The sequence below is a fragment of the Pleurodeles waltl genome, chromosome 9, assembly GCF_031143425.1.
Source record: "Pleurodeles waltl isolate 20211129_DDA chromosome 9, aPleWal1.hap1.20221129, whole genome shotgun sequence".
NCBI classification, from domain to species: domain Eukaryota; kingdom Metazoa; phylum Chordata; class Amphibia; order Caudata; family Salamandridae; genus Pleurodeles; species Pleurodeles waltl.
The window spans coordinates 679,111,304-679,128,629 of NC_090448.1; positions in this window are offsets into that span (position 1 = coordinate 679,111,304).

Here is a 17,326-nt window from a genome sequence, read left to right on the forward strand (position 1 = left end):
GTAACTATACATTGTTTGCACTGTCTTCTAATACTATTACTGCATATTTTGGTATTGTGTACATATATCTTGTGTATATTTGCTATCCTCATACTGAGGGTACACTCTGAGATACTTTGGCATATTGTCATAAAAATAAAGTACCTTTATTTTGAGTATATCTGTGTATTGTGTTTTCTTATGATATTGTGCATATGACACTGGTGGTACTGTAGGAGCTTCACTCGTCTCCTAGTTCAGCCTAAGCTGCTCTGCTAAGCTACCATTATCTATCAGCCTATGCTGCTAGACACCCTATACACGAAAAAGGGATAACTGGGCCTGGTGCAAGGTGCAAGTACCCCTTGGTACTCACTACAAGCCAGTCCAGCCTCCAACATTGGTTGTGCAGCGGTGGGATAAGTGCTTTGAGACTACTTACCACTTTTGTCATTGTACTTTTCAGAAGAGAAAAATATACAAAACAAGTTCAGTGTATGTACACCTAACCAAAAAGTTTTGCATTTCTTTTCTCACCTCTTTTCTAAAGTGCTGAAAAGTACCTCTAAACTTTCTAAAAAGTTCTTAAAAGTTTAAAAAGATTTTTTTCTGTCTTTCTAAAAGTTCTGAAAACCTTTTTCTCTTTTTCTGTCACTTAAACTCTTTCTAAAAATGTCTGGCACAGGCCAAAATGTTGATCTGTCCAAACTTGCATATGATCACCTTAGCTGGAAAGGAGCAAGGAGTCTCTGTGTAGAAAGAGGTTTGAGTGTAGGGAAGAATCCTTCTTTGGAATTATTGCTTAACATGCTTAGAGAACAAGATAAGGCCAGAAGGGCCCCATCTGTTGAAAAAGTAGCTAATGGTTCCCAATCTGATCCAGGGACTCCCCTAGGAAAAGATTCAGGAAAGAAAATTCCTAGCCTGCCCAATACTAGACAGCCTAGCATAGATGGTACATAGGTTGAGTCACACCATACAGATAGTGTTCTCTCACATCTTAACAAGAGTATTCCTTCTCACCACAGTAGAAGTGATGTTTCTGTTAACCAAGCTGTTAGGGTGCCTTCTGTTAGGGATAGGTCTCCTTCTGTCAATTCTCATCATACCTCTGTTTCAAGACATGTCCCTCCGACCAACCCTGATGACAGAATGTTAGAAAGGGAACTCAATAAGTTGAGAGTGGAACAAACCAGACTGAAGCTTAAGAAGCAACAGCTGGATTTGGATAAACAGTCCTTAGAATTAGAGAAGGAAAGACAGAAGTTGGGTTTAGAAACCCATGGTGGCAGCAGCAGTATTCCCCATAGTCATCCTGCAAAAGAGCATGATTCCAGGAATCTGCATAAGATAGTTCCCCCTTATAAGGAGGGGGATGACATTAACAAGTGGTTTGCTGCCCTTGAGAGGGCCTGTGTTGTACAGGATGTCCCTCAAAGGCAGTGGGCTGCTATCCTATGGCTATCATTTAGTGGAAAATGTAGGGATAGGCTCCTTACTGTGAAAGAAAGTGATGCCAATAAATTTACAGTTCTTAAGAATGCACTCCTGGATGGTTATGGCTTAACCACTGAACAATACAGGATAAAGTTCAGAGAGACCAAAAAGGAGTCTTCACAAGACTGGGTTGATTTCATTGACCATTCAGTGAAGACCTTGGAGGGGTGGTTACATGGCAGTAAAGTTACTGATTATGACAGCCTGTATAACTTGATCCTGAGAGAGCATATTCTTAATAATTGTGTGTCTGATTTGTTGCACCAGTACTTGGTGGACTCTGATCTGACCTCTCCCCAAGAATTGGGAAAGAAGGCAGACAAATGGGTCAGAACAAGGGTGAACAGAAAAGTTCATACAGGGGGTGACAAAGATGGCAACAAGAAGAAGGATGGTAAGTCTTCTGACAAGGGTGGGGACAAATCTAAAAATGAGTCTTCATCAGGCCCACAAAAACACTCTGGTGGGGGTGGTGGGCCCAAATCCTCTTCTAATCAAAACAAAGAAAAGAAACCATGGTGCTATTTATGTAAAATAAAAGGCCATTGGACAACAGATCCCAGTTGTCCAAAGAAAAGCACCAAGCCTCCTACCACTACAACCCCTACTGCTACACCTAGTGTCCCTACTAATAGCAGTGGTGGTGGGAGCAAACCTACTAATAGCCAATCCAAGGGAGTAGCTGGGCTCACTATTGGTAACTTAGTTGGGGTTGGTCTTGTTAGGGAGACCACAGAGGCTGTGTTAGTCTCTGAGGGGGCTATTGATTTAACCACCTTAGTTGCTTGTCCCCTTAATATGGATAAGTACAAGCAGCTACCCCTAATAAATGGTGTTGAGGTTCAGGCCTACAGGGACACAGGTGCCAGTGTCACAATGGTGATAGAGAAACTGGTCCACCCTGAACAACACCTACTTGGTCACCAGTACCAAGTAACTGATGCTCACAACAACACACTTAGCCACCCCATGGCTGTTGTAAATCTCAACTGGGGGGGGGGGTTACTGGTCCAAAGAAAGTTGTGGTAGCCTCAGATTTACCTTTAGACTGTCTACTAGGAAATGATTTGGAGAGATCAGCTTGGTCAGATGTGGAGTTGGAGGCCCATGCAGCAATGCTGGGCATCCCAGGGCATATTTTTGCTTTAACCAGCGCTCAGGCCAAAAAGCAAAAAGGACAGGGTGACTTGGATCCTCGAACAATGGACCAAGTGCTCCCTAAAGCTAGGGCTAGTAGAAGTAAAGCACTTCCTACTATCCCTCCCTCTACAGTGGATTCTAATTCTGAGGAAGAAGAATTTCCACCCTGTGCAGAACCTACACCAGAGGAGCTGGAAGCAGACGCTGCTGAGCTTTTGGGTGAAGGGGGGCCTGCCAGGGAGGAGCTGAGTGTGGCACAGCAAACCTGTCCCACACTAGAGGGTCTAAGACAGCAAACTGTCAAACAAGCTAGTGGGGATGTCAGTGACTCTCACAGAGTTTACTGGGAGGACAACCTCTTGTACACTGAAGCAAGGGATCCTAAACCTGGAACTGCCAGGAGGTTAGTGATTCCTCAGGAGTACAGAAAGTTCCTCCTAACTCTAGCCCACGACATTCCCCTAGCTGGACATTTGGGACAAATGAAAACTTGGGACAGACTTGTTCCCTTGTTTCATTGGCCTAGAATGTCAGAGGACACAAAGGAATTTTGTAAGTCCTGTGAAACCTGTCAAGCCAGTGGCAAGACAGGTGGCACTCCAAAGGCACCCCTTATTCCACTGCCTGTGGTTGGGGTTCCCTTTGAAAGGGTAGGGGTTGACATAGTTGGCCCCCTTGACCCTCCTACTGCTTCAGGCAATAGGTTTATCTTGGTGGTAGTGGACCATGCCACAAGATATCCTGAAGCAATTCCTCTAAGGACCACTACAGCACCTGCAGTGGCAAAGGCCCTCCTGGGAATATTTTCCAGGGTGGGCTTCCCAAAAGAGGTGGTATCTGACAGGGGAAGCAATTTCATGTCTGCTTACTTAAAGGCCATGTGGAAGGAGTGTGGTGTGACTTACAAGTTCACTACACCCTATCATCCACAAACAAATGGACTGGTGGAGAGATTTAACAAAACTCTCAAAGGCATGATTATGGGACTCCCTGAAAAACTCTGCAGGAGATGGGATATCCTTTTACCATGCCTCCTTTTTGCCTACAGGGAGGTACCCCAGAAAGGAGTGGGCTTCAGCCCCTTTGAACTCCTCTTTGGACACCCTGTTAGGGGTCCACTAACACTTGTCAAGGAGGGTTGGGAACAACCTTTAAAAGCTCCAAAGCAAGCTATTGTGGATTATGTACTTGGCCTCAGATCAAGGATGGCTGAGTACATGAAAAAGGCCAGTAAAAACCTTCAGGCCAGCCAAGAGCTCCAAAAGCAATGGCATGACCAGAAGGCTGTTTTGGTTCAGTACAAACCAGGGCAGAAAGTGTGGGTCTTGGAGCCTGTGGCCCCAAGAGCACTCCAAGATAAATGGAGTGGACCCCACACAATTGTTGAGAAAAAGGGTGAAGTCACCTACTTAGTTGACTTAGGCACTGCCAGGAGTCCCCTTAGGGTGCTCCATGTCAACCGCCTGAAACCCTACTATGACAGGGCTGATCTCACCCTGCTCATGGCAACTGATGAGGGACAGGAAGAAGACAGTGATCCTCTCCCTGATCTCTTCTCTTCCACAGAACAAGATGCTCTAGTGGAAGGTGTAGTTTTGGCTGATTGTCTTACTGCTGAGCAGAAAGACCATTGCATAAATCTCCTGGGTCAGTTTTCTGAACTCTTCTCTACTGTGCCAGGTACCACTTCTTGGTGTAAGCACACTATAGATACTGGAGACAGCTTGCCTGTCAAAAGTAAGATCTATAGGCAGCCTGACCATGTCAGGGACTGCATAAAGCAAGAGGTGCAGAAAATGTTAGAACTGGGAGTGGTTGAGCACTCTGAAAGTCCATGGGCTTCTCCTGTGGTACTTGTACCAAAACCCCATTCCAAGGATGGAAAGAAGGAAATGCGGTTTTGTGTAGACTACAGAGGTCTCAACCAGGTAACCAAAACTGATGCTCACCCTATACCCAGGGCAGGTGAGCTCATAGATACTCTGGCATCTGCCAAGTATCTAAGCACTTTTGATTTGACTGCAGGGTATTGGCAGATCAAATTATCAGAAGATGCTAAACCTAAAACTGCATTTTCAACCATTGGAGGCCATTACCAATTCACAGTAATGCCTTTTGGATTGAAAAATGCACCTGTCACTTTTCAGAGGTTGCTGAACACAGTCCTGCAAGGGCTGGAAGCTTTTAGTGCAGCATATTTGGACGATATAGCTGTCTTTAGCTCCAGCTGGGATGATCACCTGGTCCACCTATAGAAAGTTTTGGAGGCCCTGCAAAAGGCAGGCCTCACTATCAAGGCTTCAAAGTGCCAGATAGGGCAGGGGAAGGTGGTTTATCTGGGACACCTTGTTGGTGGGGAACAGATTGCACCACTTCAGGGGAAAATCCAAACTATTATAGATTGGGTTCCCCCTACAACACAGACTCAGGTGAGAGCCTTCCTAGGCCTCACTGGGTATTACAGGAGGTTCATTAAGAACTATGGCTCTATTGCAGCCCCTCTTAATGACCTCACATGCAAGAAAATGCCTAAAAAGGTATTATGGACAGCAAACTGTCAGAAAGCTTTTGAGGAGCTGAAGCAGGCCATGTGCTCTGCACCTGTCCTGAAAAGCCCTTGTTACTCTAAAAAATTCTATGTCCAAACTGATGCATCTGAATTAGGAGTAGGGGCAGTCCTATCACCACATAATTCTGAGGGCCAGGATCAACCTGTTGCTTTTATTAGTAGGAGGTTGACCCCTAGAGAAAAGCGTTGGTCTGCCATAGAGAGGGAGGCCTTTGCTGTGGTCTGGGCTCTGAAGAAGTTGAGGCCATACCTGTTTGGCACTCACTTCATTGTTCAGACAGACCACAAACCTCTACTTTGGCTAAAACAAATGAAAGGTGAAAATCCTAAATTATTGAGGTGGTCCATATCCCTACAGGGAATGGACTATACAGTGGAACATAGACCTGGGAGTAGCCACTCCAATGCAGATGGACTCTCCAGATATTTCCACTTAGACAATGAAGACTCATCAGGTCATGGCTAGTCTTATTGTCCTTCGTTTGGAGGGGGGGTTGTGTAGGAAAGTACCATCTTGCCTGGCATGTTACCCCCATTTTTTACTGTATATATGTTGTTTTAGTTGTATGTGTCACTGGGACCCTGCCAGCCAGGGCCCCAGGGCCCCAGTGCTCATAAGTGTGCCTGAATGTGTTACCTGTGTTATGACTAACTGTCTCACTGAGGCTCTGCTAACCAGAACCTCAGTGGTTATGCTCTCTCATTTCTTTCAAATTGTCACTAACAGGCTAGTGACCAATTTTACCGATTTACATTGGCTTACTGGAACACCCTTATAATTCCCTAATATATGGTACTGAGGTACCCAGGGCATTGGGGTTCCAGGAGATCCCTATGGGCTGCAGCATTTCTTTTGCCACCCATAGGGAGCTCTGACAATTCTTACACAGGCCTGCCACTGCAGCCTGAGTGAAATAACGTCCACGTTATTTCACAGCCATTTTACACTGCACTTAAGTAACTTATAAGTCACCTATATGTCTAACCTTTACCTGGTAAAGGTTAGGTGCAAAGTTACTTAGTGTGAGGGCACCCTGGCACTAGCCAAGGTGCCCCCACATTGTTCAGGGCCAATTCCCCGGACTTTGTGAGTGCGGGGACACCATTACACGCGTGCACTACATATAGGTCACTACCTATATGTAGCTTCACAATGGTAACTCCGAATATGGCCATGTAACATGTCTATGATCATGGAATTGCCCCCTCTATGCCATCCTGGCATAGTTGGCACAATCCCATGATCCCAGTGGTCTGTAGCACAGACCCTGGAACTGCCAAACTGCCTTTCCCGGGGTTTCACTGCAGCTGCTGCTGCTGCCAACCCCTCAGACAGGTTTCTGCCCTCCTGGGGTCCAGCCAGGCTTGGCCCAGGATGGCAGAACAAAGGACTTCCTCTGAGAGAGGGTGTTACACCCTCTCCCTTTGGAAAATGGTGTGAAGGCAGGGGAGGGGTAGCCTCCTCCAGCCACTGGAAATGCTTTCATGGGCACACATGGTGCCCATTTCTGCATAAGCCAGTCTACACCGGTTCAGGGACCCCTTAGCCCTGCTCTGGCGCGAAACTGGACAAAGGAAAGGGGAGTGACCACTCCCCTGACCTGCACCTCCCCTGAGAGGTGTCCAGAACTCCTCCAGTGTGCTCCAGACCTCTGCCATCTTGGAAACAGAGGTGCTGCTGGCACACTGGACTGCTCTGAGTGGCCATTGCCACCAGGTGACGTCAGAGACTCCTTCTGATAGGCTCCTTCAGGTGTTGCTAGCCTATCCTCTCTCCTAGGTAGCCAAACCCTCTTTTCTGGCTATTTAGGGTCTCTGTCTCTGGGGATTCCTTAGATAACGAATGCAAGAGCTCATCCGAGTTCCTCTGCATCTCTCTCTTCACCTTCTGCCAAGGAATCGACTGCTGACCGCGCTGGAAGCCTGCAAAACTGCAACAAAGTAGCAAAGACGACTACTGCAACTCTGTAACGCTGATCCTGCCGCCTTCTCGACTGTTTTCCTGGTGGTGCATGCTGTGGGGGTAGTCTGCCTCCTCTCTGCACTAGAAGCTCCGAAGAAATCTCCCGTGGGTCGACGGAATCATCCCCCTGCAACCGCAGGCACCAAAGAACTGCATCACTGGTACCCTGGGTCTCCTCTCAGCACGACGAGCGAGGTCCCTTGAATCCAGCAACTCTGTCCAAGTGACTCCCACAGTCCAGTGACTCTTCAGTCCAAGTTTAGTGGAGGTAAGTCCTTGCCTCCCCACGCCAGACTGCATTGCTGGGAATCGCGGCTTTTGCAGCTACTCCGGCCTCCGTGCACTTCTGGCAGAAATCCTTTGTGCACAGTCCAGCCTGGGTCCACGGCACTCTAACCTGCATTGCACGACCTCCTAAGTTGTCCTCCGGCGACGTAGGACTCCTTTGTGCGACTTCGGGTGAGCACCGTTTCTCTCCACTTCATAGTGCCTGTTCTGGCACTTCTGCGGGTGCTGCCTGCTTCTGAGAGGGCTCCTTGTCTTGCTCGACGCCCTCTCTGTCCCCAGACGAAATTGGCGGCATCCTGGTCCCTCCTGGGCCACAGCAGCATCCAAAAACCTTAACCACACGATTTGCAGCTAGCAAGGCTTGTTGGCGGTCTTTCTTCAGGAAAACACTTCTGCACGACTCTCCACGGCGTGGGGAATCCATCCTCTAAAGGGGAAGTCTCTAGCCCTTGTCTTTCCTGCAGAACCTTCAGCTTCTACTGTCCAGTAGCAGCTTCTTTGCATCCACAGCTGGCATTTCCTGGGCATCTGCCCATCTCCGACTTGCTTGTGACTTTTGGACTTGGTCCCCTTGTTCCACACGTACCCTCGACTGGAAATCCATCGTTGTTGCATTGCTGGTTTGTGTCTTTCCTGCAGAATTCCCCTATCACGACTTCTATGTCCTTTGGGGAACTTTAGTCCACTTTGCACTCACTTTTCAGGGTCTTGGGGTAGGCTATTTTTCTAACCCTTACTATTTTCTAATGGTCCCAGCGACCCTCTACAAGGTCACATAGGTTTGGGGTCAATTCGTGGTTCGCATTCCACTTTTGGAGTATATGGTTTGTGTGGCCCCTATCCCTATGTGTCCCCATTGCATCCTATTGTAACTATACATTGTTTGCACTGTTTTCTAATACTATTACTGCATATTTTGGTATTGTGTACATATATCTTGTGTATATTTGCTATCCTCATACTGAGGGTACACTCTGAGAAACTTTAGCATATTGTCATAAAAATAAAGTACCTTTATTTTTAGTATATCTGTGTATTGTGTTTTCTTATGATATTGTGCATATGACACTGGTGGTACTGTAGGAGCTTCACTCGTCTCCTAGTTCAGCCTAAGCTGCTCTGCTAAGCTACCATTATCTATCAGCCTATGCTGCTAGACACCCTATACACTAATAAGGGATAACTGGGCCTGGTGCAAGGTGCAAGTACCCCTTGGTACTCAGTACAATCCAGTCCAGCCTCCTACAATGGAAAGCATATAATTGATCAGACCAAGCTTGACAACAATATAGACTTAGAAGAGGATCTTATTGGTCAGCTATTAGAGTCCTTTAAAAATGGAAAAACATGATCTGACAGATAATTCTTTGTGCTAGAGATGCAAGTTCTTTCATGCTGATCTTATTCACATGCTGGTAACCTGCTCTTGAACATAACATTTCTGAAATATCATCTCTCAGAAAGCTTCACTTGTCTTAATATGTGAAATTAATCTGTTGCCTTTAATGATTTCATTTAACTAAATTCCATGGGAAATGGCTTGTTAAGGTATTAAGGTGACTAAATCCCTACATCTTAAAATCCCCAGTGACTCATTCGGAAATTTGATTGGTGGAATTGTCAACCCTCGCTGTTATGCAGAAAATATACCATAGCATTTCAGGAACAATTAATCTATTCCACAAAGTTTGGGGGCCATACCTGGAGGCCTATATATTGCTGATGCCTGCACTGATCTCCTTAACAATATTCATACTTAATAAATTATGTCTAAAAAACTCTCTTTCATAGATGCCAGCATAAAGACACATGGAATCCATAGCCCATGGATCGTTTATTTCTCCGGTGTGCAGCCACATAGAAAGATAAAATCCATGACTCAATATGGATACCTCTCCCAGGGATCGATAGAGGATAGACGTACAGGGTAGGATGGATAGAACATCTGCATAGCTACACCCCCATCCAAAAGGAAACATTAGACAGGAAACCACACATCCAACACAGTGCAGATACATCATAAAGCTGGGTATCACTACACTCACTAAATACACATAGAATCCAGGACTCAAACAGCCTGACCCTAACAGGCATTCTCCTATACAGGTGATTTCAGGATACATATTACTTTTCCTTTCCACCATGCTATCATAGAGAGCCTGGGAAGGCATGAATCAATTACACAATAACTCCCAAAAGGCTATTGCAAAATATTACAACAATATGAGCAACACAGGGCCAAACAGTCAATCACTTTCTAGCATGTTACAACATAGCTTAAAAACACCCAGGCCTCAGCTAGTATTTCCTTCCTAGAAACGCTACCATAAACATGCAGATAATTGAGGTACATCTGCCAGGTCTCTCTCAAACATGGTATCGTACAGGTATAGGGAATCTGGAGCCTACCAAACATGTGACCTTAAGCAATTGAACAGTGGCAATCTAAAGATCTGTTGAAGCAGATATGCTAATTAAGAAAATTATGAATGATTTATACGTTGTTACTAATGACAAAACGTGTAGAGGAAATAACAATAGAAAATAACTTGCATGTTTGAAAAATGTGCCCTCGGTGTGGGGTCACCATGTGTACTAAAACCACATAAAATGTGCAAAATAATGAAAATATATGAGAAAAATGTAGTAGTATGTCATAATGAGATGCATAACCTCTGTTTTGTATTATTAAGTTAGCTGAACTAAAGGCCTAGTTCCACTGGGCATCGCTCGCTCTGAAACATGAAGAAATCGACGCCTTGCAAAGGACCGGAAATCGTGGACTGCAGCCTTGACCAGTTTGAAGTTCAAGTTACTTAGCTAGAATTTTCTGCAATGTACCAACTGACAGGAGATGATGAAGACAATTTGATCGAATTATGTGTAGAGCAGGCTAAATGTACTTTCCCAGGACTTGAACAAAAGAGGCACTGACGGAAGAGCCATATGCAACAATTTTGATACCTGAAGGGCCGGATGATGAGGGCATCGCAAGAAGAACCAATCCGTTTCGTGTAACTTGAATTTTATGAAAATTGGTAGATTTGGTAAACAAAAACTATAGGTTAAATTAATATCTGCTGACAGACTGGCCAATTAGCAATTAGGGGGATGGACTGGGAGACTCTAATAAAAAATCATGACAAGGGGTAAGAAATCCAAATTGCGGGTAGAAATTGATGATGTCAGGAGACGCTGTCCGAGGTGCTGATATTGGGTTCATACTCTGTGAGCCTGATTTGTAGCTGGTTGATGACCTAAAGACGAAGACTGACTTGTTGCTGATCCATCCTGGATAGGTAGCTATGAAAATGTGACTAACGATTGTATGCCTTTTCTTCTCGGTACCAACTGCGCTGTTTATAGAGACTCTCATTTAGGTAGACTTTTCCAAATTAATGTTTTCTCCAAATTGTTTTTGCATGAAGACCCCCATGCTAATGCTAATCTTGGTTAGGTAGGCTGATAGGGGTGACGCTGATGGTGACAAATGACTGACAAACTTAATTGCTGAATTGCATTATTGGAGGGGAGCCTTACATTTTCCCCAACTCTTGCCACTTGTCTGACAAGTTTGGCAAGACCTACAGTGCGCATCTGAGTGCCTGTGCATATGGGGCCAGTAAAAGTGGGTGACAAGCCTCTCAAAGGTCTTGTCCTGCCCCAAATGTCCAGCTAAAGGCACATCATGAGCCTAACCCAGAAGGAAGGCTCTGAAGCACGGGGGTACCACCAGCACACGGTTTGTCCCAGGCTCAACAACCTTAGGCTCGCTATATGGGAGGCCATCCTCCCAATAAATCAAGTGTGAACCAGACTTCTTGACAGATGCCTGGTCTGCAGCCTGTTGTTGCAAACCCTCCAGGGTAGGACATGTTTTCTGTGCCTCATAGAATGCTTCCCTGGTGGGTCTCTCTTCCTGCTGCCACTGAGTCAGCTCAGGGACCTCCCCCAGTTCAGCCACCTGTTCCCCTGTAGGCTCCGGGGCATCCCCCACAGGTTCAGCCTCCTCCCAGACCGTGGGAACTTCTGGAGTGGGTTTCTCCCACCTCTTGCCTTCCTCTTTCTGGCAGGCACCTGGGTCACTCTTTCAGGCTCCAGGGCCGCCTCATCACCCTGACAGGCTGCCATTGACTGGGTGGACACACCCACCTACGCAGGCAAACCCAACATCTCTAACTGAGACCTGTGTTCCACCTCCTTCCAGGGGAATCCTCCAGGTCATTGCCAAGCCGAAAATCAACAGGCATGGTTAGACTTTCAGCTACTCTCAAGGAACCTGAGACCCTCCTCCTCACAAAGGGAACCTGCACCACTCTGCACAGGCGCTCTGAGTTGTCTACCGCATCTACTTGGTGATATGCGTAGGGAACTACTTGCTCTTCAGATGCCAGGTGACTTCTCACAGTAGTCACACTGGCTCCTGTGTCTCTCAGATCCTCCACCCTCTGTCCATTGATGGTCACCCATTGCCTGTACTTTTTTGTTTTCTCAGTCACAAGGGTCCTCTGGACCATCTGACTGTCCCCTGGTGAGAGGAGGGTCATCTCATCTGGCTCCCACCCACCTGGAACCAACCCCCCCCCAATGGGCTACATTGGCCAAACCCTGTGACTGAGCACCAGTGGGTGTCTGTGTCCCCTTGGGACATTTGGGATCCCCCTCATGTGACCCAACTGATCTCATGCATAGCACTTGTGTGGACCCCTCTCTGCAGGTTTCCCTGTAGAGACCCATGGTTTCTTTTCAACTGGGGGCTGGGAATCTTTATCATCGAAACTAGGTTGGGGCCCTTTAGAGATCTCCCCCTGTTTACCCTTACCCCCCACTTCTTCTGATGGGGCCCTGCCAAATCTTGGTGGAGTTTCCCCCATACCTCTTCTGGACCCTGGTGTTTTCCACTGGTCCGCTTCCTGAGCAAGCTTTCTGGGGTCAGTCAGCTTGCTGTCAATTAGGTGCTGGCGCAGCAGTGGAAAACAAAGACTGTACAAGTGCTCCCAAGCAATTAAGTTGTAAAGCCCCTCATAAGTTGTTACCTTACAGCCTTTCACCCAACCATCCAGTGACCTGCGAAAAGAGTCTACACACTTCAACCAGGTTTGGGATTCCTTCCTTTTGTAGGACCTAAACTTATCCTTGTACTGCTCAGGGGTGAGACCATATCTTGTGAGTAGGGCATCCTTCATGATAGTGTAAGTGAGCCCATTAAGACCCCCTAAGGATGTCAGAGTGTCCCTCCCCTCTACCTAGAAGTGCTTCCACATACCCACCCCCCACTGTGCTTCAGGGACTATGTTCATATGGAGGCCAGACTCATATCCCTTGACCCGCAGATAAATGTCATCCTCCCTCTTGCAATCCTTCACCAGATCTTTATGAATGTGCACCCTTCTCTCAGGCTGCACTGAGGTACTGCTGCCGCCATCTCTACTAGACTGGCTCCTCCGAACCAGCTCCCTTAAACTGGTCTCATGAGCCAAGAACATCTTTTTCTCTTCAATGGCCAGCCTCCTCTCTTCCATTTCCATCTCCATCTTAAGCTTCCATAGCTCAAACTGACGCACCCTCTCTGCCTGTTTGTCCTGCAACTTCTCAGGAGCCAGACCCTTAGATGATACACTACTCCCTGCCCTGGAGACCCTTCTCCCAGGCAGAACAGGTACATCCACTACACCACCTTGATTACTCTGCACTTCCTCACCCTCATCCTCTTCCTCTGTGTGGCTCCCAACCTCCTTGGCTGCCACACAGGCCCTCATTGTCTTCTGCAGCTCCTTCTTCCTGGCGGAACTCCTGATTCAGCAGGCAAGATCCTTACAAAACTGCTTCAGTTGAGCAACTGTGTACTCCTCCAGTTTCTCCAACTCAAAAACAGCCTTCGTAGCCACAGCTGGTGCATCGCCAGATTAAGACATGTTGGTAAGGTTCACTCAAAAATGCAAAGTTCCAAAAAGAACAGAAAGTTCCCAAGAGAAGTTCAAATAATCACAAAAAATATTGAAGCAGGAAAAGTCCAAAAAGAGAAAATGCAAAAACAAGTAGTATGTGGTCACATAATGGTCTGCACTGAAAACAGTAGTGTACACTTAATCACTGTATGTCAAGTACAAATACAAGTTGTATCCTCACCGCTGATCACCGATGTTAGAAATGGGGACTCTGGTTGGCAGTCAATTTGCACTCTGTCCAAGCAGGGAGCCTCACTATACTCAGGGCAATGGAGATACACGCTTAGATAACCCCTGCTCACCCCCTTGGTAGCTTGGCACAAGCAGTCAGGCTTATCTCATAGGCAAAGTATAAAGTATTTGTACCAACACACACAGTAATATAGTGAAAACATTTAAAAATGGACACCACACCACTTTAGAAAAATAGGCAATATTTATCTAAATCCAACAAAATCAAAATGACAAACATCCAAAATATACATGTAAAGTTATATATTTTTAAAGTAAAAAGAGTCTTATTCCATAGAAAACAATGGAAACATTGTTTTTACACAAAGTACCTGGTTTGCGTTAAAAATAAAGCCGCACGGGCCAGCGTGCATTAGAAAAGTCAGCAAGGTGTCTATTTTTAACTCGCAAGTTAGGCCGTGCATTGTTTCTTCTCCGGTCGGGTTGATGATGCACAGTTTTTCTCTCCTGCAAGAGAGCAATGTCTCGATTTCTGGACGGGGCACCTCGGATCCACGCAGGTTCACAATGATTTTGACGCCCAGCGACGATGCGTGTGAAATCCAGCCTCATGATGATGGAAAAACCACGCTGCAAGGGGTTGCGTCGTTTTTACTGCCGCAATGCAGGTGGTACATCAGAATTTTCCTTGCACGCTTCCTGTGCGTGGATTTCAGTCCTTGTTCTACCAGCTTCACCTTTCTAGGGCCAAGGGACTACTTAGGGCACCACTTGGCAGGGCAGGAGTCGCAGCAGAGAGTCCAGGTGCTGGCAGGGGAAGTCTTTTCAAAACAGGAGGTAAGCTCAATCCAAGCCCTTGGAGATTCTCCACAAGCTGGAATATATCACAAAGTCCAGTCTTTGTCCTCTTTCAGGCAAAAGCAGCAACTGCAGGCCAACCCAGCAAAGCACAGTCACAGGCAAAGGGGGCAGTACTCCTCCTCCAGGTCTTCAGTTCTTCTCCTTGGCAGAGGTTCCTCTTGGTTGCATATGTAATCTGAAAATCTGGGGTTTTGGGTCCACTACTTATACACCTTTCTGCCTTTGAAGCAGGAAAACGTCAAAGGAAAGTCTCTGTTGTTCACAAGATCCTGCCTTGCTCAGGCCTGGCTCCAGACACACACCAGGAGGTTGGGGACTGCACTGTGTGAGGGCAGGCAAGGCCCATTCAGGTGTAAATTACCACTTCTCCCTCCACTCTAGCCCAGATGGCCCATCAGGATATGAAGGCTATACCCCAGCTCCCTTTGTGTCACTGTCTAGAGGAGATTCACAAACAGCCCAACTGTCAGTCTGACCCAGACAGGGAATACACAAGCAGGTAGAGTCACAGGATGGTTTAAGCAAGAAAATGCCCACATTCTAAAAGTGGCCTTATCAAACTGAAAATTTAAAAAACAACTTTACCAAAAGATGTATTTTTAAATTTTGAGGTTAGAGATCCCAAACTCCGCATCTCTATCTGCTCCCAAAGGGAAACTGCACTTAAAGGATATTTAAAGGTAGCCCCCTATGTTAACCTATGAGAGAGATAGGCCTTGCAACAGTGAAAAACGAATTTGGCAGTATTTCACTGTTAGGACATGTAAAACACATCAGCACAAGTCCCACCTTTACCATACACTGCATCCTGCCCACGGGGCTACCTAGGGCCTACCTTAGGGGTGCCTTACATGTATAAAAAGGGAAGGTTTGGGCCTGACAAGTGGGTACACTTGCCAGGTTGAATTTTGAATTGGCAGGTTAAAACTCCACACACAGACCCTGCAGTGGGCCATGTTAGCAGGGCTACTCATGTGGATGGCACAACCAGTGCTGCAGGCCCACTAATAGCATTTGATTTACAGTCCCTGGGCACCTCTAGTGCACTTTACTAGAGACTTACTAGTAAATCAAATACGCCAATCATGGAAAAGCCAATTACAGATATAATTTACCCATGGAGCACTTGCACTTTAGCACTGGTCAGCAGTGATAAAGTGCCCAGAGTACCAAAAACAGCAAAAACAAAGTCCAGCACACAGTCAAAACATAGGAAGCAGAGGCAAAAAGACAGGGGAGACCACGCCAAGGAGGCCAGGTCCATCATCCCTCTTTGACAGTTTTGTGACTCCTTCAGGAATATCTCATTTACTCTCTTTCAATTGTATGAAGACTGTAGAATGAGTTTCAGATATGGGGCAGGATTACCTCACTTAAGATCATAGTATTCAGTTTGCATGAGAGGATGTTGCTGACCTAACTGATTACCCTTTCTCCTGTTTAATAATGTCACATCTTTTTTTCCTCTCAACTCTGCACAAACAGCCACTTAACCCCCTGGATGAGCTGGTGCTGCCCTCTGCCACGGTTGCCGTGTGCCAAGGTCTAGACCAACTCGTCCTGCACCCGGCACATGGGGGGAGCGCTAGCGCTCCCCCCATTGGCCTCTCACCCACAAACTCCCATCAGGGATTGAAGGGGAGATGGAAGGGGAATTGCTTCCCCTTCCACCCCGATCCCCCAGCAATCTGATGATGTCAGCACGCTCACAGGGCGCTGACTTCATCAAATGGTGCTGGGGACGCGCTGGAAGCCATTTGTTTCCAGCGCGTCGAGAGAGAGGATATAAAAAAAGGTGAGTCCTTCTCTTTGGGGTTTTTATTTTTGGGGGGAAACAGACTCAGGGGGAAAGCAAAGAGTTTTTCCTCTTCTCATGTGCCTGTTTTAATTGGATTCCTGCTCCACGATCAAGGCGAGGCCCACGATCGTGGAGCAGGGTATTTATTTAAAAGTTTATTTTGGGGAGCAACCCTTTATTCAAGGGTTGTTACGCTGGGGGCATAATAATATCCTTGTTAGGGCCCCCGGGGGGGTCAAACCCACTAGACACCAGGGATTATGTTTATTATAATGTTTTAGGGCAGCGACCCCTATGGCAAGGGTCGCTGTCCTGGGGGCAATTTTTTTAAATATGTTTTGGGGCCGCTCAGCCTATTTGTTTTAGGCCCATCTGCCCGAAGGGGGGCAGAAGCCACCAAGACGCCAGGGATTTATTTTTCCCCTTTGTTTTTTTGGGGGGGGCACAGAACTGTTGGCCATTTCTGCCCCCTTAGGAGCAGATCGGCCTATTGTTTTAGACCCACAAGGGGGGGCAGAATCCACTTGGGCACCAGAGATCTTGTGTGTGTTTTGTGTGGAGGGGCGGCCCCTTTGGTAAGAGTTGCCCCCCAAAAGGGGCACATTACTGATGGGCATTTTTGCCCCCCTTGAGGGCAGATTGGCCTATTGTTTTAGGCCCATCTGCCCCCAAGACACCAGGGATTTTTTTTTCCCCTTTGTATCTTTTTTGTTGGGGGGCGCACCCTTTAGCAAGGGTCACCCACCAAAGGGGATGCTGAACCGTTGGCCATTTCTGCCCCCCTTTAGGGCAAATCATCCTATTTTATGTAGGCCCATCTGCCCCAAGGGGGACAGAATACACTTAGGCATCATGGAAAATGTCTAAATGCTTGGTGGCGGGGTGTTTGTCAACTGGTGATGGTTTTGCATTTGTGATTATAACAGTTTATTTCTTCTTTTTGTTCTAGTTAAAAGCTTTTGCTTCCTTTGCTGTGGCTCCTTGCGGTTTTGGCGGTGGTTGACCTGCGGTTTGCATAGTTGCATGTTTCAGGTAAGTAAAAATAATTTACTCCAAAGGAGTAATGTTGCCATGCATGAATGACGTGTTTG